The following is a 22,789-nucleotide window of genomic DNA, read 5'->3' on the forward strand; positions in this document are numbered from 1 at the left end:
AAAGAATGCAGAGTAATATTTTCGGATGCGTTCTCGTAAATATTCCTTCAGTGATATTTCTCATGCTACGTTATCCAGTTACGGATAATAGTTCGTAAGGAATTATGGGAACACCCTGTGTAAAATCAAGCGCAGAGGAGGTTTCAGGCACGTGGTGAGTTCACGTAATTGATCGTAACGTTGAAGTTAAGCGAAGTCCTGGCGATGAGGCGAGCGCTCAATGTGAATGAACTTGATTAATTGCTCGTCTGAGTCACGAATTAGCGTGTGAATGGATGACCTCGATGGAGATGCAGGATAGATAGAGAGAGAGAGAGAGTAGAGGTACCAGTTAATGCTGGTGGCGTAGATTTCTAGCATCGACAGCAACTACTGTTACTGTTAAAACGAATGAAAGTGACGAGAGTCGCTAAGAACTTTCAATTCGATGGTCAGCCCAGTTTGCATTGATTGCCCGCTCGTTTATCGAGTGCCTTTCGATAGAAATTGATTTTCACAAAAGAAGAATTTACTGGCCCTCACTTTGGCCAATTTTTTTTACGATCGAATTTTTTAATTAAACGGATATGTCAATCTTCAACTTTTCTTCAACTTTAAAAAGTAAAAAGCAGAAGCAGGAATAGTTCAAATTCTTTGTAAAATGTATTTATAATTGTTTTATATATATATGTGTGTGTGTATATATATATATGTATGTATATATGCATGTATGTATGTATGTATGTATAAAATCTGTTTTATTAAAAAAGATTCCTACATCACATAATATATAAAGAAATATTAAAAATTTAAGAAAACAGATTTCCAAAATACATATGTGATAGTTAATAATTATACAATACGATCGCCATTTCAAATTATTTTCTTTTTTTTTCCTTTGTAACAAATTGTTGTTCGAAAAAAAAAATAAAACAAAACAAAAGATAGGAACTCTCATTTAATCGACGATGGATCAAAGAAACGTTCTCGATTTAAGACCGTTCGAAGGGAACGCGCGCACGAAGGGTGAAGAGCTCCGCCTTTTTCGCCGATATTATCGTCCGAAACTATTTTTTATTCCCCTAGAGAGCAAATGAAAAGGAAAGGAGAGTGGAAAAAGAGAGAAGGAGAAAAGGAAAGAGAGAAAGAGAGAGAAAAGGAAATCGTTTCAGGCTCACGTTGATTAGTTCTCCCGCGATATCTTTCGATTCCTCTTTCGATCTCTCGAAATGAATGGAAAGAGAGAATGAAGAATACATCGTATTTTCGATTCTTTTATCGATATCTATTTTATTCTCTCCCTTTTTCTATTTCGAAATTTAATATTCTTATTGAACAACGTAATGCAAAAAATTGGTATATATCGATATATCGATAAAAAAAAATAAAAAAACTGATAACTCCCAAGTCCATTACAATCGTGTATTCGCATAAAACGTAAAATCGAAAATCAACGGACCGCATGAACAATAACAAACGATATTTCGCGATTCGTAAATCATATTAACGATTTTCGCAGTCACCAGACCGTTATTCAGCTTATATCGAACTGTCAACGAGCACTGATGGCATCTACGTTACTATCTCTCATATAACTTGCTTTCTTATTCATAAATCGATTAACATTTCTTTTGAACATTCTCCGTCGTTATCTACGAAATTTATCGTCGCATATCGATAATTTGGTATCGAATAAAAAGGTGACGATATCTTAGCGAACTTTGTCAAATAATTGGAAATTTATGAAAAGTCGTAAGCGAATTCCGACGAAATATTTTGACACGCAATATCCTTCGACCCCACGCAGCGAATCTAATTTCGTTAGAAGTGCTCTCTGCTACGAATCGAAATTGAATTTTGACGGAGTGCGACGTACTTTTCTTTCTCTCTCTCTCTCTCTCTCCTCTCTTTCTCTTTCTCTCTTCCTCTCTCTCTCTTTCTAACTCATACATGCACGCGCAAGTAGAAAAAACATTTTTTTCGAAGACAAAGGTTCCATCGAATGTTTGACACAAAACAGAAAAACGAAATGGTCATGGACAATTCGTTTATTTGTTTCCCAGAAAAACACTTGTGTCGATATTAATTATCAACGATGAACAATACCATTTGATGAAATCGGCCATGAATGTTGATGGAAACAAATAAAAAAGAAAATGAAGTAAAATAAAAAAAAAAAAATACATAAATCGTCAAGAATAGTCAAGTAACACCAATCGTTGAAAATCTTATAGAATAAATAACTGCGGCCAAAAACGCATACCCTTTCGATCTCACAAAATATATATATATATATATATATATATATATATATACACAAATGCAGACGCACATAGATACAAAACTAGGAACGGAGCAATCCAAAGTGATAGATAACAGGACGTCCTTGGTCTCTGCTCGTTTTCTCGCCAAGTTCGGCTCGCCGCCGATAAATTATTCCACCAAAGATTGTTTTCCCTTTCCCGTCGTGCACGATCTAGTCGAAAGTAGCGGAGAGTAGTGGTAGATGGAAAAGGAAAAGGAGTGGGAGGAGTAGAAAAGGTCAGGGGGTCGGATGAGACGGATGACTCTCCGAGAGACGGTGTAAAAACGGTGAGATTGCTAGCAGGGAGTCAAGCATGGGGTGGGTAATCTAATATTATTGTGACTCGCTGTCGGTGGTAGAGCCACCCCTTATTCGCTATCAGAAAGAGAAAGAGAGAGAGAGGGAGAGAGAGAGAGAGAGAGAGAATCAAAACGTGAAAATTGCTGGGATTTCTGATTGTCCAGATTTACAAAAGCATAACATAAAAAGCATTTTAATCATAATTTTAATTTATGCTCAGCCTATTATATTAAAATCTTCAATAGCTTTTCTTTCATAAAAACTTTTGTTCGTACTTTTGTCCTCTCCATTTGTAGATAAAAAATCGTGTGGTGCTTCATAGATCAAAATATTTTTTATCTCTCCTTTCAATCCATAACTATTACATACTATACGTATAATATGTATGTCGAAACCCACGTTCAATCGGATAAAATGATTATTACAAAGGATCGATCAATTAACTAAACTTTTCGGACGGTAGGATACTAATTAACCCTATTACCGATAATGCTTGCCGTCGGCGAAACGCGCTTTTAATCATCCGCACTTTGCCCACTCGCGATAATAAATCATATTAGAGATTTTACACTGACTGTGTCGCTTCAAAAATGGTTATGTGACAACCCCGAAAAACGAGGAGAGTGACGAACCCTACTCGATTATATGCGTCACCGAATGACGATAGTTTTAATCAATATTTCGCATCGCGTACGATCGATTCTTTCTATACTAAAAAAATGAAAAAAAAAAAAAATGAGATTGTACGCAATGTTATTAGTTTGATCCATCGCGTTACATTAAGTTTGCTATGTATAATGCTATAGATTCAGTGATGTTTTTAAGTAAAGAAAGTTTAAAAAAAAAAGAGAAAGAAAGAAAACAATTTAACAAGGACACTTTCAAATTGTTAATTTTATTCATTACTTAAAAACACTACAAAAAATAGGACTATAAAGAATAATAATAATTCGACACTTGAGCCACGAATAAATTGTTCGAAATAGGGGTGCATTCAACTTATGAAATTGTCAAGTGAAAAGAGAGAGAGAGAGAGAGAGGATGTGAGAAATGTCAGGATCGAATTTACGTATGAGAAAGAGCGCATTTTCGAACGAAGACCAAATGGTAGAAAGAAGAAGAAGAGAGATGAGAGGTAGGACTTTAAAGGGGAGTCGAAAAGCTGCACGGTGCATCGCGTTGACGCGCTTCACGAGTAAAAAAAAAAAACAAAACAAAACAAAAAAAAACAAAACAGAAAAAAATTCATCCCTTCCTTCCCTTCTCGTACATTTAGTAGCCAGATGCGCATACATCGGATCCAATCACGCGCGTTTATTCAAGCTGTTTGCCCGGCGGACCGAAAGAAAAGAGAGCACGCGTTGGATGCTGGACGAGAGGATAGTTGAGAGAGGGTGGTCGAGAGGATCGACGCGATTCGTCGACTCTTCGTCGCCTTCGTAATAAGCCAAGAGTGATGAAACGAAGAGAGGAGAACGAGGACATCTTGTTTTTTAAACTTGTTTTTCTCTCCAAGTAACGAAGGGTGCCAAATAAAAGATCTTTCTTCTTTCGAACGCTTATTTTCGAAACGTTCCAAATGTTTTTTCCTTAATGAAAATATCTCCTTTCATTCGATTATCACCATAAATAAGTAACATTCAAACTTAAAAGGTCTATCTGAACTTTTCTATTTCTTAACGCAACGTTTATTAATCTTATTTATCCGTAGATTTGATTTAAAAATCCAAGAAATCTGTAATAATGGATATCTATATAGGTATACATGTGTATGTATATGTATGTATACATATGTATGTATATTTATGAATATTTTTACAAAAAGAGCATCAATTTTGTTTCGTAAAAAGGAAAACCACGTATCAGGTAACTGGCTTATAAATACCATATATCCGTTACATAAATACCGTTAAAGTCTTCCAACTTTTTTTTTTTACAAATAATTTATAACTCAGCCCATATATCACGCTATACGCAGCCATATGAAAAGTAAATATCGGAATGTTACTACGGTTTTGGACCATATGCGACCGGATATACGGAATATACGGGAACGGGGTTAATTTTCACAGCATCGTTACTTACTCCTATCATTGCCGGCCTTCTCCTCCCTATGAAACATCCAAACGCACTACGCTAATAAATTACGAGAGGCTCTGCACATGTTCTGCTTTCTTCTTCTCGAATTTTTTATATCTCCGTGAGGAACGATTTTTTTTCATTTGTATTACCCTTTCTCTCCCCTCAGTCGTGATTCAAACGATTTCACACAAAGAATTCAACCGTAGTACACAAAGTTTCGTAGGTTTTTATGTATCCTCAAGGATTCATTCGTTCGAAATGATCGAACAAGAAAAAAGATATAGAAAGGATTACCTTATCGGTATAACGCATATTGTTATCAAACTTCGAATGAAAAAATTTAATATCATTAAATAACTCCGTAGATATACATCAAAGATATAACAAGACATTGTTATGGGGAGTGTAGGAGGATATACAACGTCGACGATGTAAAATGATCGACTATCATATCACGCGCGTTTGCACAACGATGACAAAGGTGCGCTCATGTGCGATAACCGATAACCAATTCTGCTACCAAGAATCGTAGCCGACGAGGTCGATACACTCGATAATCGACACCCTTACTATGAACTGATAAACTGATAAAACTTCTTCTTCTCTTTCTCGTATTAGTATGGTATTTACAACATACAACGAGGAATCTCTATATCCGGTGATATGATATTCTTTCGATAAAATTTAAGATAACGTCATAACGTATCGTGTCTTGAGTAGTATGTATTATCGAACTGATAACTATTGTTTTCATAAGAATGTAGTCTGGATTCATGGTAATCGACGGATTCGTTTCATCGTTGTCCTATAAGACACGTGCGTGAAATAACGAAGAAGAAAAAATAAAAGTAAACTTTTAGTGTACAGTAATTTAACTTTCGTAATAATGAAAAACTTTTTCTATGTTACGAATGAAAAAAAAATGACTTGTTTAATACAACATATATGATATTGATATGGATCATTGAGAACGAATTGAATCAACGAAATTTTGTCGATGATATTTTTTATATATCTGTGCTTGGAGAAATACAAAGTTTCTTTTTATCAAACGTACGAAATAACTATCATTAAATCGTCTTGTTCTATTTCTATTAATCCCTTAGAGTGATTAACAGCAATAATTAAAATGATCTTGCTTTAGTAATTCCTTCTTGTTTCATCAATAAAAAACTTGAGACACGCACGTTGTCCGTTATGCTCGATGTCACCGTTTCTCGCGCCATTTAACTGCACGTGTCGTAGCCGCTAATTTCAGCTCTTGTTTTTGACGAGATCGATAATTACTGACTGAAAAGGTTCACGAAGATCGATGCCATCATTACTATTTCGCATGTCCAAGAACATTCCACTTTAGATCAATTATTTTTCCATATATGCGATAAACTATTGTTTTACTCATTAAAAATAATTGACAATAAGATCATAGGAAAGATTTAAAAGTATTATCGAAGGAAATGATAAGATATAAATCTTTATAAGAAGAAAGAAAAGAAAAGAAAAATTAAATTTTTGACGGATATTAACGTAACGATAACGAGTAATTAACGTAACGATAAGATCATATCACCAAGTCCGATATGCATTTTGATTTTATCAACTTTAATTTAATTATCTAACCAGGTACGACTAATTTAAAAATAATTATGCAGCTTATACGAATAATTTTGACCGAGACGTGACTATCAAAATAAATCGTCTATTCGTTGCTAAGAGAAAAGTAGATACTAACCATGTAGAAATGTATTACATGACTTTTTACAACTCCGTAAGAGCTAAAACGGTAGGAAAATGTAATAGTGTCTGTTTATATTTGTCGTACGTTGCGTGCATACGATATCGTTCCAACTCGTTTGGCTCTTTTACAAGCATTTCATAGTCTCACGCTTACAGTGCGTGAGATGGCGATTGTAATTTGCGATTACATTCATCCAACGCCAGTGATTCTCATACGTAATTTCGTGAATCGTTTGAAAGGATTTTATCAAAATATTTTATGATAAAATTCTTTCAAAAACTTTCTATTGAAAATTTTATCAACACTCCTCGTAATAAATTTTCGTTTTTTTTTTTTCATTAATTACATACGTTTTTTGTAACTTACATACGTTTATAAAAATTCATAAGAAACGACTTTGAATATCACTGCATTAAAAATAGCAACTCGTCACGACACGCGATCAACTCTAGTTTATGGCTTTATCGTTACAATTTCCTTGCCGATTATATAACTGCAATTTACAGGAACAAAACAGTAGATTGATGTGTGCTTAACGCGATCAGATAGAATAATTATCGTACAACGTACGCCACATTAAGATTAGAAAATATAAATGAACGTATATAAGGAAAGAGTTATAATAAATTCTCAATAAGGGAATAATCGAGAATTTCTAAATATCAAAAGATAAAGGAGAAGTCAATATAAAGGAATCGTTATCTATACCTTCGATAGACTTCCACGAAGAATGATCTTGAATTTTGAGAATGTTTTCTAATATCGAATTGCAATAAATTTCTATCTCAACAAGAATAATTTATCTACCTCGTATTTGTAGTACGTAAAATAAATCCGCCAACTATCAAAACGATTCTGATGAATCGAGACTAAGCGAAATCATATATCCGATTCTTTTCTTCCTTTTCTTCGTCATCGATATCACGTGTTTGACTGAATATGATTCCATTGTCATAATTCTGATGATAACGCGAAAGTCGGCTTAAGAAAGATTGGATCTTTGATAGTTCCATCGATATATTTATTGTATATGCATATATACATATATAAAATTACATTAAATTCATTCATGTATAATTTAATATATTAAAAATAATATATATGTAATAAACTATATAAAGTTTCTTATATACATATTAATATAATAATATATAATAAAAAATATATATGTATATATAAAACAACATAAATCGATTCAATAATAACAATAATAGGTTATTAATTGAAAAATAACTTCTCGTTAGAACAAAAAGAGAGACAAAAAAGAAAGAGAGAAACAGAGAGAGAGAGAGAGAGAGAGAGAGAGAGAGAGAATGACAATACAGGCAGGTCCACGTCGATCGACAGGAACGCAGCCGAAGGCATCATCCGTTCGTGGACCACGGCGCGGCGTATGGGATTATGACAAATATACGAGATCGAGGAGACAAAAGATAACGGATGCGGGCTCGCTCGCAGGACGACGCTTAGGTGTAGTATAGGCGTGCGGGTCCTCGCACGTATACGTGCCAGGATGGTTAATGGCCACGCACGCAAACGGTTACGGGTGATTTGTGCACTATTGTTCGCGGGCCAACGCGTTGTAAACGCGGCTCGCATGATACGCGATAGAGACTCGTTGTTGATAAGCGTCGTAGATACACAACGTGCAACCTCCCTTTTCCCCTTCCTCTCACCCTCTCCTCTTACCCTTCATCGTCGTCGTCGTCCTGACACGTTACGCGAATGCATACATATACATAGGTACGCTTCAGCGATTGTAAATCGATCGTTCGATTTGAGTCGACGGTTACCAAAGATATTTGGAGAAAATATCGTCGGATATCTCCATTCTCATCGTCATAGATTCTTCTTTGATTTGCGTATATACTTTTATATGACGCGTTAATTCGAATATAAATAATTCGAATGCTTTCGTACATACCATAGGTTGAAATTTAATAACTATTCTCTTATTCTATGATAACGCTTCTGTTAACTCGAAACATTCATTTCTCCTATTCGATTTTTCATTTTTCATCTTTCCTACTGTACTACCGAAATGTATTCCAAAGCGAACGTAGTAGTACGAGTTTTTCCTTCTGGCAAACATGAGTTTACAGTTCGTTTCGATTTCGAAATCGAGGAAACATCGTAAATCGATAACCCAGTTTACACCGTCGCAATGTTTACTGGAGAGTTCGCATGAGAAGGCACTCGATTCGTAGCCTGACAAGTAGTTTCGTTTCGCACTGAAAAACACGGGCTTATGTAGTACCAGATACGTCCGATGGTTACTCGAAGTAACAAAGTTAAAAAATTCGCTTCCTACGATATCGTAGTTTTACCTAGGTAGTACGTACACGAGAAAATATTTACAGTATAGCTGAGTAGATATGTACATATATTTTTTTACATATGTACAATACATATGCATATATGCATACAAACACATATGTATATAAATACTCAACGATTCTTGCTCATACATAGAGATACGTCCGATTTACATAGATATCAGTTTCATTCCTGCTTTCCAACGGCTGCTCTCTCTCTCTCTCTCTCTCTCTTTCCTCTCTATAACGGTGATTTTACCATAGAGTCTTATGGTTTTCGAACAGACGGTGAAGACCGAACGAAGAAGAGGAAGTTCCCTCCCGACCTATATCCTAGTAAAATCGGAACAAAAATCACCACCGACAGATGCGGAGTACAACCAATATATTCGATTTTATCATTGTAGAGAGTTTCGATAGAATACACATGCTAGGATATTGTTTTTCCATTGAAGTTTCTATCGCGATTCATTTAGTTACTATACATACTCGACGCTTCGCTTATACTCTTCTCGTTTAACTCATGTAACGTGTCAATCCTCAGTCAAATCAAAAAATCTCAAGCTCAAAAAAGTAGACTAATGTCCTTTAACATCATATTCAAGGGGGATAATTAAGATTAAATAACGAGTCGCGTTAAGTAGAACTCGTAAAATTAATTGTACGATATATAGGTATATACAGTGTCTATATATTATTTTCAATATCTCGATCTTTCAGACTTTTGATATCAAAGAAAAAATTTTCACGGTTTGAAGATTAACGAAATTATATTTTTAAACCCATTTTTTTGTAAATACAGTAATAGAAATATGCCCGTTATATAGCTGCATATATATATTTTTTTATTATGATATCATAAAAGAACAATAACTTTCGATCTTAATGACTTTATTAAGCATTAAATTTCTCTGGCAATTACTATTTACTTACGGAAAGTTTGACGTATACCAATAAACAACAACTTTAGGTAAAAGAAATAAATGCAGAGATGTTTAATTCGTATTATAATCCAAATGCGAATTTCGAATTGGAACGAATGAGTTGCTGAGAAGAGAACTCCGTAAGTATCGATTAACGTAAGAGGATTTTAACGGAGATAACGCGAATAGCTATGATTTCCATAAGTACTGCGGTATTGTCTTTTCGCCGGCGATAGAGAAGAAACGGCAGACATCGATTTGTCGATTTGTCATTTCGATTTCTGTTTACATTCTTCCGAGTATTTCCTTTCCCTATTACGATCTTCCGATCGTTTAAAAGGTGGACTTTATCTATCGCTGAAATGAGCGTAAAAGAGAAAATAATTTTGATATGAAGAACAGAACAATTATTGATGTTTATTTGTATCAGTTATAACGATGTAGTCAAATAGTGTAATCGCAATAATGCGATCAATTTTCATTTAACCATCCGATAGCCAATGTATTCATTCATCAATTCTTTATTCTTGTTTTTCTTTTTTATTTATTTATTTATTTATTTATCTATTTTCGTTTATACATTTTTGAAGTTGTAATCATTTAAAGAGCAATGCTCTTCAACATAAATAACATATTGAGACTACACAATTTGTAATAATTTTATGGCAACAACTTTATGAAATATCGATGAAAAGGTACAGTAAAGGTGCTCGTTGGATTCGTATTGATATTCTCTACTTACAATTTTTATTCGGCTTAAAATATCAGTTTCCATTAAAAAAAAAAAAAAAAAGAAATAAAAAATGAAATGAATAAAATAAAAATTGTTACGACTTCCCTATCTCCACTATAATATCAAAAATATCAAGATATAGTATCCAAAGATTTTATTCTGATTTAAATATGCATGCAATTGGATTCCGAACGATAAAATGTAACGATCAAAATATCGATGACAATTTTAAAGCAGAGTAGCAGACAGATATATAATCGTGCGTCTACGTTTATAGAAGAGAATAAAGAGAGAAAGTGCGAGAGTACAAAAACCGAGGACTTATTCGTACTTCGTCGTCGTATAAATGTCGCGATGTAGTTTCTGCACCGATATTACGAGCAACATTCTCTCCTTCCACCCTCCATTAATCATTTTTTTCGTTCACTTTACCACGGATTATCCCGTTCCGCGTCATTTCTGCTTTCGCCTATTCGAACGAAGTTCCGTGTCGAGAGGCGAGACCGATCGGAGAAGCAATATCGATATCGTGCAACCAAAGCCAAGAGCCAAAGAAACTGCTCCGCATTATTCAAAAGATAAAGCCGTTGTTCTTTTCGAAAGAGTCGAATATATGGAGTCCGAAAAATAAATAGACTCTTTACGACGTATTAACGTCGCTAACAAAAAAAATCGTGATACGAGATTCGATCACTTTGATTTTTATTTGTTAATGAAAGCGAGATTGTGTTTTTAATAAAAATAACAGTAATAATGGTAATAATGACGATTTCGATGATGATGATAATGATGATGATAGTAGTAATGAAAATAATAATAATAATAATAATAATAATAATAATAATAATAATAATAATAATAATCGTTGGAAGGATAATTTTGTCTACCATGTTCTGATAGCAGTGAAGCTCGATAATGCAAATTTCTGAGAGGAAGGAGAGACATGTCGGTAGTCGGCAGTAATTACGTGTGGGGTGTCGGCACGAGGGAACCGGTTACCGCTGTTGAAAGCAAGAGAGAGAGAGAGAGAGAGAGAGAGAGAGAGAGAGAGGAGAAGGAGGAAGAGGTACAAGAAGATGGATCAAGTATAGAAGGGAGATAGAGAGATTTACACATATATGATAGAGAAAGACACGTAAAGGACAGAGAAAGAGAAAGATAAGGATAGAGCAAGAGAGAAAATGATTGAGAAAGAGAGAGAGAGAGAGAGAGAGAGAGAGAGAGTATACACAAGAAGGGGGTGTCACTCGCAGCTGTTTCAACCCCACGGCGTGAAACAGCTCCGATACGAGTGGAGGAGCAACAACAGTCACTTGGTCATTAAGGGGCGTGATCGTTGTTTGATTGCGGAGGCCGAGCTTGCTTTTCTCCCTACTCTCTCTCTCTCTCTTTCTCTCTCTCTGTTTGTCTCTTTATCTTATGTTAGTCGCTCTCTTGATCCTTCTCTCGCTTTTCCTCATCCCTTCCCTCTACCATTTCGAACCCTTTCTCAGTTGAGTCTACCCTTGAATAACCACGTTCTGTAAACAAAACGGGATGTCGAGTGTCGCGGAGAAGAGTGAAAAGGATGAAAGAAGAAGTAGAAGAAGAAGAAGTAGTAGAAGAAGAAGAAGAACGAGATGATGCTAAAGGAGAAGGAGGATGATGAAAAGAGGAAGAAACTGCAACCTCGAGGACTTTCTATTAAGGGCGAGTCTTAAAAAATTCCAGAGAATGAGCCTCGTTGCTCCGTTTTCACGCTAGACGAGTCGGTTAAAGCGAATGAAGTATGGGTAAGAGTGAGAAAGATAAAAGAGAAGGGACAGAGAGAGAGAGAGAGAGATATGACCGAAAAGCCTCTTTGGAAAAAAATTTTTTCAAGAATGTTTGCCGACTTTTTAATCTTACATGCGGCATAACAAACCAAACTCTTATAAACAATCTTATGTTTTGCAACTCGCTATTTTACATGTAAAAATTTTTTTCTATTTTTTTTTATTTTTTCTTTATTTATTTTTTTTTCTTATTTTTCCTCCATTTTTGTCATACACGCGAGAAACATCGCTATGCGTTGGCGTGAAGAACTTGAATTCATAAAAAGCAGGAACTTTCTATAGCAGAAGTGTGTACATACCTTTAGAAAGAAACTGGGTCATCGAAAAGAATTCAAAGAGAGAGAGAGAGAGAGAGAGAGAGAGAGAGAGAGAGAGAGAGAGAGAGAGAGAGATAGAGAGAGAGAGACATTCGTCTCATTAGGTAAATAGTTTCGCGTTTTTTCACAAACTGTTTTTCTCTCGCCCGATATAATATATTTTAAATCTTTTTATAGACCTGTGTCAAACAAAACTCTGCATCGAATTCGAAGTATTTGATTGTAAAGCCAATGGGATATCAATGTGGTATTAATCGCAACAAATTTCAACATTCTATTTGATCCGAAAGTAATCTCTTTTTAAAAATCGCGAAAGAAAATTAATAACGAATTAACGTTAATTACTTAAAACGATATATATATATATATGTATATATATATACATATATATCAAAAATGTATTATGCAGGGAAACCGTATAAAAACATACATAACTACTCCGTTCGTTTTCAACAAAATCGATAATGATCGTTTGAAATCCAGATTGGCCAATAAGAAAAATAAGAGAAAGAGAAAGAAAGAGAAAAAGAGATATCGCTAACGATCGTCGTTCGTTCGTAAAAAAAAAATGGCAATTATTTTCCCGTCACTTTCGAATAAGACCGTAGAGGTTGGCACGATCAATGCAGACCATTTCCATAATTACCGATGCTGGTCGGTGTTGTAGCAGAGAGGGTCTGTGTAACCATGCCTGGTACGTTCACCTCCTCGACGAAACCTAATACGGTAAGTGCAAACTTGAGGCCAGTGCCAAGGGCCGTCGTTGAGCGAATCGCGACTTCGCTTAACAAGACCGATATTTGTGCTCTTCGAGAGAAACTGCTGCACCTAACGGAAATATTCGACCCGCGGCGAAGTCCGTACTTTTAATTCATGGGTAATATCGCTTTGCCACTCTTACCTCGCGTTTTACTGAAAGCATCCGCTCTCAGAACAACCGTCGAAAAAATATTTTTAATTCGCACGGTATTCCTATACCTATAACTTCTAGACTCGCGTTTAACGTTTATACAGCAAAGAATTATTATTTGCTCGCTGGTTTTCTTTCTTTCTTTCATTTTTCTTTTTAGTTCGCTTCACCGAACTCGAAGTAATTCAGAGAAAATTACGTATCTAATAAGTAACTTTGTTGATAAAACGATATGTGAGCGTGCGTATTTCTTTTCTCTTTCTCTTTGATTTCCTTATCTCTTTTCTCTTTGTTAAATTGTTTGTTAAATTACGTATGACGATATTATGTTAATTATTGACTGTGGTCTGTAGTTTCGATGATGACGTAAGATGTTCGACCTTTATTTAAATTCTTCGTATATCGAACCAAAATAAATGTATGTGTCATTCAGAAAGTCGTCACTCGAGCACGAGCCACCGAGGTCGAAAGTATTTTGTTTATATTCTGCGCTGTGTTTGTCTTTTTGTATATCCTGAAATGAGTCATAATCATGGTAAAGCCTCAGTATACTTTCTTCTTCCGTACGGATTACATCGTCAGCGTAAAATTATTTTATTGCGCGTGTATCCCCGTTATAATTATAAATATATATATATATATAATTATATCATTATATAAATTAGATCTCACGACATTGAATCGGTATCTTTCGAAAAAAATACATAAACTGATTAATAAAAATGATTACTCGATTAACCATTTCGAATAAAGCGAAAGCAAAAGAAAAAGAAAAAAGAAAAGGCATATCGGAATCTTAGAAGAAGAACGTCGAAAAGCATCGTTCGATTTGAAGTAGAAGATCCGGAAAGTAATAGAAAAGTACTGGCAACGGATCGCAAGGAGATTTAGTTTTCCACGTCGATGGTAGACGGTAGTAAAAAGTAAGAAAAAGGGACGGCGGTCGTTCGGCTTCGAGCGTTGAACGCGCTTGGAACGTCTCCAGAATCGTCTTCAGGAGTAAAGTCGCACCGAGCGCTTTATACCGAGAGAGGATATTTAGCCGGTCGTTGTGTATTTCTGTGCTGATGCTGAATAAGTGAAAGAGTGAGTGAGTGAGTGAGTGAGTGAGTGAGTGAGTAAGTGAGTGAGTAAGAAAAAGAGAGAGAGAGAGAAAGAATAGGAGATATAGTGAAAGAGATATAAAGAGAGAGAGAGAGAGAGAGATAGAGAAACTGGTACATACATAAATAAAATTGACTTGTCACTGCTCGCAGCCACTATATAATACTTAACGCTGGATTAACGATCGGTCTTTAACCGAGGTTCAACCCTCGGCGTTTGAGCTCGCCGACCATGTTGGCGACCCTCTATTTCACGCTAGACAGTCGACGATCTTTCCACGACGATTCGAAGGAGAAGAAAAGGAGTAGAAGAAGGAGTAGAAGAAGGAGAAGGAGAAGAAGAATAAGAAGACGAGGTGAGTAAAAGAAAGAAAAAGAGAAAAGAGTAAAAAGAGGGAGAAACGGTACGGAAGATCGTAGTTCGAAAAATAAATAAAGAGATTTGCGATGAAATGTGCTCGGATAAAAGAGACGAATTCGTCCGGCATCTCGAAAATATTATTATTTTCGACGAGACCGTGGACGCCGTAGAAAAACAAAGTCAAGCACGACGGACTTTGCGTATATTATTCGAAAAAATATAATAGTTTATCTGAGGCGATACGCGAGACAAGATTTATTCTGTTGATATCAACAATACCCACGTTCGTTTATGCGAATAACGACAACCTCTACTCGACCTCTCCAAGAGAGAATACCTATGTTTATTTTAAGTCTCTTGCCAAATCCAGTTAATTAATCTTGTTAAGTACAACTCATAAAGTACTGGTACTAAATCGAATCCAGATGCAATACGTTTTATATATACATACATATATATATATATGTATATAATATATACACACAGATGTATGTATATATGTACAAACGTGCGCATGCTTGATTCACGTACGTCCTACTTAGCGTATGTATATAGAACGAAGTAATGATTTACATTGGTACGTTAATCTAACGATAACAATTAACGACTATCATTCTATGAATATAATACGAATGAATTTGCTGAATATAATGTACTCATGAAATTCTAGAAACTTTGCTCTACTAATTGTTTTGCAGTTTATTCGCGCATGCTTTTATAAACTTACTAATCGATCTACCCATTATGTATAAACTGTGTATCATATTCGCATGATAAGAGAACGCATCGGAGTGTAAAGATTTGAATCGAATAGTGTACTTCTTCGTACTATGAAACATTAATGAAAAAATATATAGATATAATGTTATTACAACGAATGAAAGAAAATTTTTATTTTCCAAAACAATAGATTTTTCCACTTGATAGCATTAGATCTTAACGAGAATGTACCGGATGATTTGTGCTTGTAACACGATATAAGTCACTGTTCCAAATATCGAATCAAAGTTTTCCAAAGCTGACAAATAGAGATTGCCGTTGATGGCATCGAAGTTGAAAGTAGAAAAGAGAAACAAGAAAAGAGAAAGAGAGGGAGAGAGAATGAAAAGAAATAGATGAAAGAAACAGAGTGTTTTACGGTAAAACTGTTCGGATCCAATTTATCTGACGCACGGTGTAGTAAGAACTGGGTCGCTTCCGGGCTATCGCTTCCTCCTCCTTCCTCTCCCTCTTTACTCTCTTACCATCGAGCTGCCTTTACAATTTCCAAGGCTCCGCGTATTCTATCATGTCTCATCTCAACTTTTCATTCGATGCCGTTGGTTTATTCGGCGACATAGAAAGTCCAGTAACAGTTTTTTAGACTAGTACTTAAAGCGATAAACACTCCGAAACAGAACATAACGTTATAAAAATACAATCCAGTTTTATCCTTGCTTCTTAACGTCCAAATAATTCCATTAAACGCGATTAGCATTGGAAGAGATTAATTTCATAGAAAGTTTATCGTTATTAAATAAATGTATTCAGAAGCTTTCCCGAATAATTATTCTACTTTACGCTTATAATTAAAAGGATCAACGCGCTAAAAATTGTATTTTATATCTCGGTCACATTTGTTTTTCATTCGTAAGATATAGGTACTTCGTGCGTCTGGATGGATAATACAGACTGAATAATGAAAGAAAAGCGAGACAGATTGAAAAAAAAGGAGAGATAGAGGGTGGAAGAGAAAGAGAGAAAGAAAGAAAGAAAGGAAGGAGAAAATACAGTGGCACTGATTACGCATATACAAAAGACAGACAAAAAAAAGAGGTGTAGCCACAAAAAGAGCACCCTTAATGATCCAGGTCAGTGATAAAGTATTCCGAGGAGCACTAAATTCCAAGCAGAGTCGGAGTTAATACAAGTCGCGGTTCGCGTAGGCCACACGTTCGGATTAAATAATGACGCCAAGCGGCAGGAAGGTTTATGACGTTGACTAATATCGGTAGTAGGAAGCTTTTGATTAAGGGGTCTTTTACACCTCGCACTGACCCTGAGGGGATCAATGGCCTTCCGAGCGAAGTAACGCGAGTAGATAAGCCTTCGGTCTGTAAAATCGTCGCGCGTCTTCTAATCGTTTCTATCGCATAACTCTCTAATCGTACCTAATTTATTCCCAAAATTTTCATTAGGAATTTTTCCGCGACAATAAAAAGAAGAAAAGATGACCAAGCCGTTCGACGTTATTTTTATCTATTTTTCGTTTGTCTTTTCTTTCTTTTTTTCTTTTCTTTTTCTTTTGCCATTTAATCCTAATCGCTATTATTCTACTTTTTATGATCGAACTCTTACGTCAACTAATTTTTCACTCTATAATAACGAGGAATTCTATTATTTTATTTCAATGTGATAGGTAATTGAAATACTGTTGTAAATACGTTTTCGAATTACTATTATAAGTACGTATAATTGGTTTTTACCCGAGTACATAAAGTAAATAGTTTCACGATAGATGCAATCTTAAGACGAACGATATATTTTACTGCAATAAATGATAATATTATCTATGCTTGCATACATCGATCGGTAGTTGAAAAGAATGAAGATTCTATCAGCTAATATGAGGAATAAATCCGAAGGAATCATCAACTTGTCTCACGAAGCGAGGCCAACACTCGGCAGTATTTCACTTACAGCCACTGCGCCTGACTTCCAATTAATTACCAGGCCGTTTCTCCATGCGGCGCGTCCCAGACAGGTTCCGGATAAATAATTAACCGAGGCTCTAACGAGAAGTAAAAGGAAAGAAGCGGTGGGAGGTAAGATAACTGAGAAACGCGAGTGAGTAAGAGAGACGCTTTCGATATCATCGTCTTACAATCGAGTAGTCCATTTTTATAATACATGGCAGGCAAGTATAACTTGGCAGTAACGAAACTCTTATCTTCGACTATGTCACAAGGGATATTATTTTTATCGACGATATGAATCGTAGTAATACGAGGTAGCTTTGAATTTCTCTTTATAAGACAGCTTAATAAATTAGAGATGTTTTCTTAAGGTAATCAAGGATGTCTTGTTAAAGTGATACGGTTCTTTCCATATCTTCTTTTGATACAAGTCTTTCCAGCGCATACACATCACATATACACATGTAGCATGCAGACTCCCAATTATACTCGTTCGCACACAATATGCATCGACAGTATCGTATCCTTCGATTCTCACTTTGGTTCTAAAGTATCCTACGTGTTTCGAACGAACATATCCATAGTCATTCGCTACATGTACACGTTCGAGTTTACATATACCATGGGCCTATGTAATTCCAGCTCGCCTAATGGAGATAAGCCAAAACGTACGACGTGGTTTTCTCAGGTGGCGTAATGAGCGAGGACGTGGGACCCTTAATAACGTGGTCGACCTTCCTCTCTGTCTCTCTCTCTCTCTCTCTTTCTCACACATATACACATTCTTCTCCCTCTCTCTCTATCTTACATATATATACATCCTTTCTCTCACTCTCTCTTACATATATACACATTCTCTCCCTTTCTCACTCTCTCTCTCTCTCTCTCTCTCTTTTACACACATATCCCCTCTCTCTCTCTCTCTCTCTCTCTCGTGTCTTCTCGATGGACGCAGGTGCAGCAAAATTACTGTAGCGTTTCGGAAAATCCGAGCTTGCCCCCACGGGGCGTTATGAGACGGCGTTATGAGACGATGTCCTCGTAACACAGCATTACTCGATACGAGGAGCTAAATTACGAGCACTTTCAAAGAGAACTTCGTTGAATTCCTACTCTCCTCGCTCGTTCTTGCCTCCGAGGGAAGTGCTTCACGTTGATCGATCGAGGCGAAAAGTATATTCGCTGGTTATTATCGAAATTGTTACGGAATTTCTCGATGAATTCAAGATCGATTGAAATAAAGCGTATATTGTTAAATCGTAGAATAAAAAAAATTCTTAAAACGTCTAATGAAACAATATTAATGTTTATCCTTAATATTTTCGTGTTTATCGAACAAATTATTAAGAACAAACTTTCTTCGCAATACAATCTTTTTTCAATATCCAAAATATTGGAACGTATAACTCGCATAAAGTTTTTAATGAATGACTCATTAAAGTCATTAACATAGATTCATAAATATCGATTTTGTCAATATTTTGAGCGTACGTTTGATCATTCAAGGATACACGATCTATTTGGAAAAAAAACCACCGACACCACTGCCAGCTGTAAGAAAGTAATAGACCGAGAAATTCCGTTGAGACGGAAGGCTGGAGGTCACGACAGAAGACATCGCGTATATATAAAGAAATTCTTATTCCACAGCAAGTGTGCATTTATCACTGTGGATCTCACCACCGGTCGTTCCTCCAACATCCCTTCGTTCTCAAGAACGAACACGGAAATACAATGAGAAACGGTCGTTTTCTTTCTGTAAATTCAAGAATGAAGAAAAGAAAAGGAAGATAGAAAAATAGAAAAAAGAAAAAAAGAATAGAATCTCTAAAAGAAAAACGTGAGCTCACCTTTCGAAGCCAAAAGGAAACAACTCCGTTCGTCACGTGCTCCAAGACAGCATGCTCTCCTTTCCTTTATCCGTTCTATTTCTCTCTCTCTCTCTCTCTCTCTCTCCTTCCCTCTCCCTCTCTTTCTCCTTTTTTTCACTTTTTTCCTATACCTCTTCTATCTTCTTGGCGAAGTTCGATCTGACGATCAATCGATCCTTCTCGCTGCAGACATAGCAGAATTTCGAAATCTTTCCTCCCTCGTCTTGATTCTAGTCACAGCGATTCTGTCTGTCTGTCTATCTCTATCCTTTTCTCTCTTACTCTTACTACTTTTCTCTCACTCTTTTGCACGCGCGCGTGGAGACGGAAATAATGACGATGAAAATCGTTCGGAGCGTAGAATAAGTTTCCGCGCTTGCGGCTCGAGCGTACTCATGCGAAATCGTTCGTCTCGTGCCATGAACCAAAGAAGATCCTGATGGAAGTCCCTTCGATAGGATACACCGTCATACCGTACTTCCTATGCTTTTTCCTCTCCCCCTTTCCCCTGTTCTCAGTCTTCTCACTTTTTCTCTCCGTTCTCTTTTTCTTTTTTATACCATCGTTAAATCATCCCACGGATCGATCGATCGATCGATCGATCGATCGAGAACATCCATTGGAAATTTCAAAATCAAGTAACGGAGGAAGGACCGCTTGTCTTCTTTAACGCGTAAGAGAATAGCTCGTTAAAAGCCGTTTCAATGTGCATGAAAGAAGATGAAATAGGGGGAGACAGATAGATAGATAGATAGATAAATAGATATAGAAAGACAAAGAGAAGGGAGAGAAAAAGAGAGAGAGAGAGAAGGAGAAACTAAGGTTACGCGCGGACAATAACAGAGCAAACTGCAATGAAACGGGATTGTCAATCGTTCCTCGTTGAGCTTCACCTAGATTTCACCCTCTCGTTTCTTCTCTCTCTCTCTCACTCCTTTCGTTTGTTCCCCCTCTCTCTCTCTCTCTCTCTGTTTCTTTCCCTTGCTCTATCTCCCTCTTCCTCACTCGGACAAAGAACGCAAGGCGAGCACGTTCAACTCTCTCACGAGTTCGCGTTTTATCTTTTCCTTCGATTTTGCTCCTCCTCCTTCTCCTCTTTTTCTTTTTCTTCTTTTTCTTTCTCTTCTCTTCTTCTCTTTCCTCTCTTTCTCTCGTACGGTTACGTCAATTATACGTCCTCTCGGTAAGTTCAAATTGTAACAGTGCAATCCGAGATCGACCGGCAGATGACCGATAAGATGTTAATGCGCTAATTGAGGAGAAACGAAGTCGCAACCCTTGCTCTGTCTTATCAGTCGCGTTAATTATATTCAATTATCTTGCTCTCTTATACAGTAGTAGCAGTAGTAGTACTACCAGTAGTACTACATATATCGCGTCTTTAATTATTGCTTTGAAAGAAATTCACGAATAAGATATTTATATACCTTGTCGATAAAAGTCTCTTCTAATTGGAAAATAAAACACGTTCGATATATGACAGGTGTTCCTTTGTAACGATGAGAGTTAGTACCTGCAGATTCCTCTTTTTCCTTCGTGATAGAAACCCAGTAGAAGGACACACATCGTAAGTTCGACTGACCGGAAGAGAATCTCTGGATTTCCGAGTTAAAGAGGCAAGTCTTTGACGAGGAACGAAACTCTCGTTTGATCTTCGGTCGTACGTCGATAACAACGAACTGTCTCTTTTGTGTTTGATATCGTGTTGGTCGGCTCGATGCTTTTACATCGAAGAAATGAGAAAGAGAGGGATATCGGTTTTTTCTTTTTTACGACGGGTCCAAGAGAACGCGATTGGACTTTTCTAGATGGATATAGTAGAAAATCTCTTAGGAAAATAGAGACGTCCCTTTCAACGTGAGAATGGCACATATCTTTAAGACATTCCTTCGGCGGTCAAAACTTTCCTTATTACCTTGGTCAATCGGTTGGCTTCTCATACTTGTCTCCTTTTACGATTAAACACGTAAGGATCAAGGAAGGATCAAGAGAGTTGTTCCTCTTATCGACACGTTCTTGCCAGGACCTCCCCTAGATTTCCTTCGGATCACATAGATACAAGAATGTTACGACGGTAGCTGATTATTAACATTCTTGAACAATCGGACACTATTAAATTGTTCGATATAAAAAAAATGTTCTCTCGGACCAATCAATCTCAGACCTCTTTCGAACAAAACGATATTGTCTCGCTTCTCACGATGATGAAGTCTATCCGATAATAACACGCGGAAGAACGAGTTAGAAAAATAACGCGTCGATCGTCGGTAAAGCAAAAAACATTGTTTACTTGTCTTTTATCGGTAATGTAAAAGAAGTGTCACGTTCGACGTGGAAAACGCGACGTACCTGACCGAGAAGAGAAGAGGTCACCCCGCAACGAAGCGAGTTCCCGGCACGACTGAGAGCCTCGAACCTCGACGACGAGAGCCACCCCCATGAGGGGGTGGTTGGAGCGAGCCGGAGTAACAAGGAGGTGGAGGAGGTGTTGGGGAGGAGGACGCGAGGACCGGCGCGAGAGAGACCAACGACGAGAGGAACGTGCGCAGTCGCGAATTCGAAAGCCAGACCGACGATATTAATTACATCCTTTCGCCCGACGGAAATGAATCGAATGTCGCTACATCGCGAGTTATAACGAAGCACGAAGTTATCAGGGTTTGACTTTTTTCCTGTTTTTTTTTTTTTATTTCGCGAAATAATCCCCAAAAATCGTACTCTATCTTCCTCTGCCTGTCTCTCTCTCTCTCTCTCTCTCTCTCTCTCTCTCTCTCTCTCTCTCTCTCTGTTTCACTCGAATCAGCGTGATCGCTCGACCGCGAGTTCCCTAGATACTAGAAGGTCCTTAGGATCTTTTATCTTCGACGCTCACAACGCTTTCCATCAAACCAACCAACACCATTACTACTACCACGAAGCGCTCCCACGTGCGGACTCTCTTCTACCTATCCTAAAATAATGGATGGGTAATCTCTCCTCTGACGTTGGCTTGCCGACTCTAAAAGGTTCTTACGAATTCGACTTGGTTTGCCTTTCTCGATCTATTAGTTTCTGCTTTTCCCTGAGGACGATCTTGGTTATCGGTTTTTCAACTGGTCCAAAAGTTCGTTATAAAAGAACAGAGGAGAAAACTAGCTAACAGCATCGATTGAATTCTGTATTTATAAATTCCAGTTGAAGTGAGACAATCAAAATGTTCTATATGATATTGCAGAGGACTAGCATATACATACATAAATACATATAGTGGTATAATCGAGTTGGATGTCGAGTGAAAGGTTTCTTACGGAGGATTAAAGGGACATCGGTACAACCAGCTCGTATATGTATATATCTACTCGTAGATTAAAGCCTCCGCTAGAC

General features: G+C 36.8%; 2 protein-coding genes across 4 annotated transcripts in view; one reads left to right on the forward strand and one right to left on the reverse strand.

The window, feature by feature from the left end:
* Positions 1 to 21,840, reverse strand: part of LOC127072710 (inactive histone-lysine N-methyltransferase 2E) — a 397,888-nt gene extending 376,048 nt beyond the window's left edge. The window contains exons 1-2 of one of the 3 annotated variants that reach the window (XM_051013344.1): positions 21,342 to 21,839; positions 19,406 to 20,090 (exon numbers count right to left, since the gene is read on the reverse strand). The gene's annotated coding sequence lies outside the window, so the exon portion shown is untranslated. Of the gene's footprint in view, positions 1 to 19,405 lie in introns of all 3 variants that reach the window. The other 2 variants (XM_051013345.1, XM_051013342.1) reach the window with 2 other exon arrangements.
* LOC127072702 (proto-oncogene tyrosine-protein kinase ROS) overlaps positions 1 to 22,789 on the forward strand; it is a 369,768-nt gene that overhangs the window by 255,994 nt on the left and 90,985 nt on the right. The gene's annotated exons all lie outside the window — the stretch shown is intronic.

The sequence above is a fragment of the Vespula vulgaris genome, chromosome 2, assembly GCF_905475345.1.
Source record: "Vespula vulgaris chromosome 2, iyVesVulg1.1, whole genome shotgun sequence".
Taxonomy (NCBI): Eukaryota; Metazoa; Arthropoda; class Insecta; order Hymenoptera; family Vespidae; genus Vespula; species Vespula vulgaris.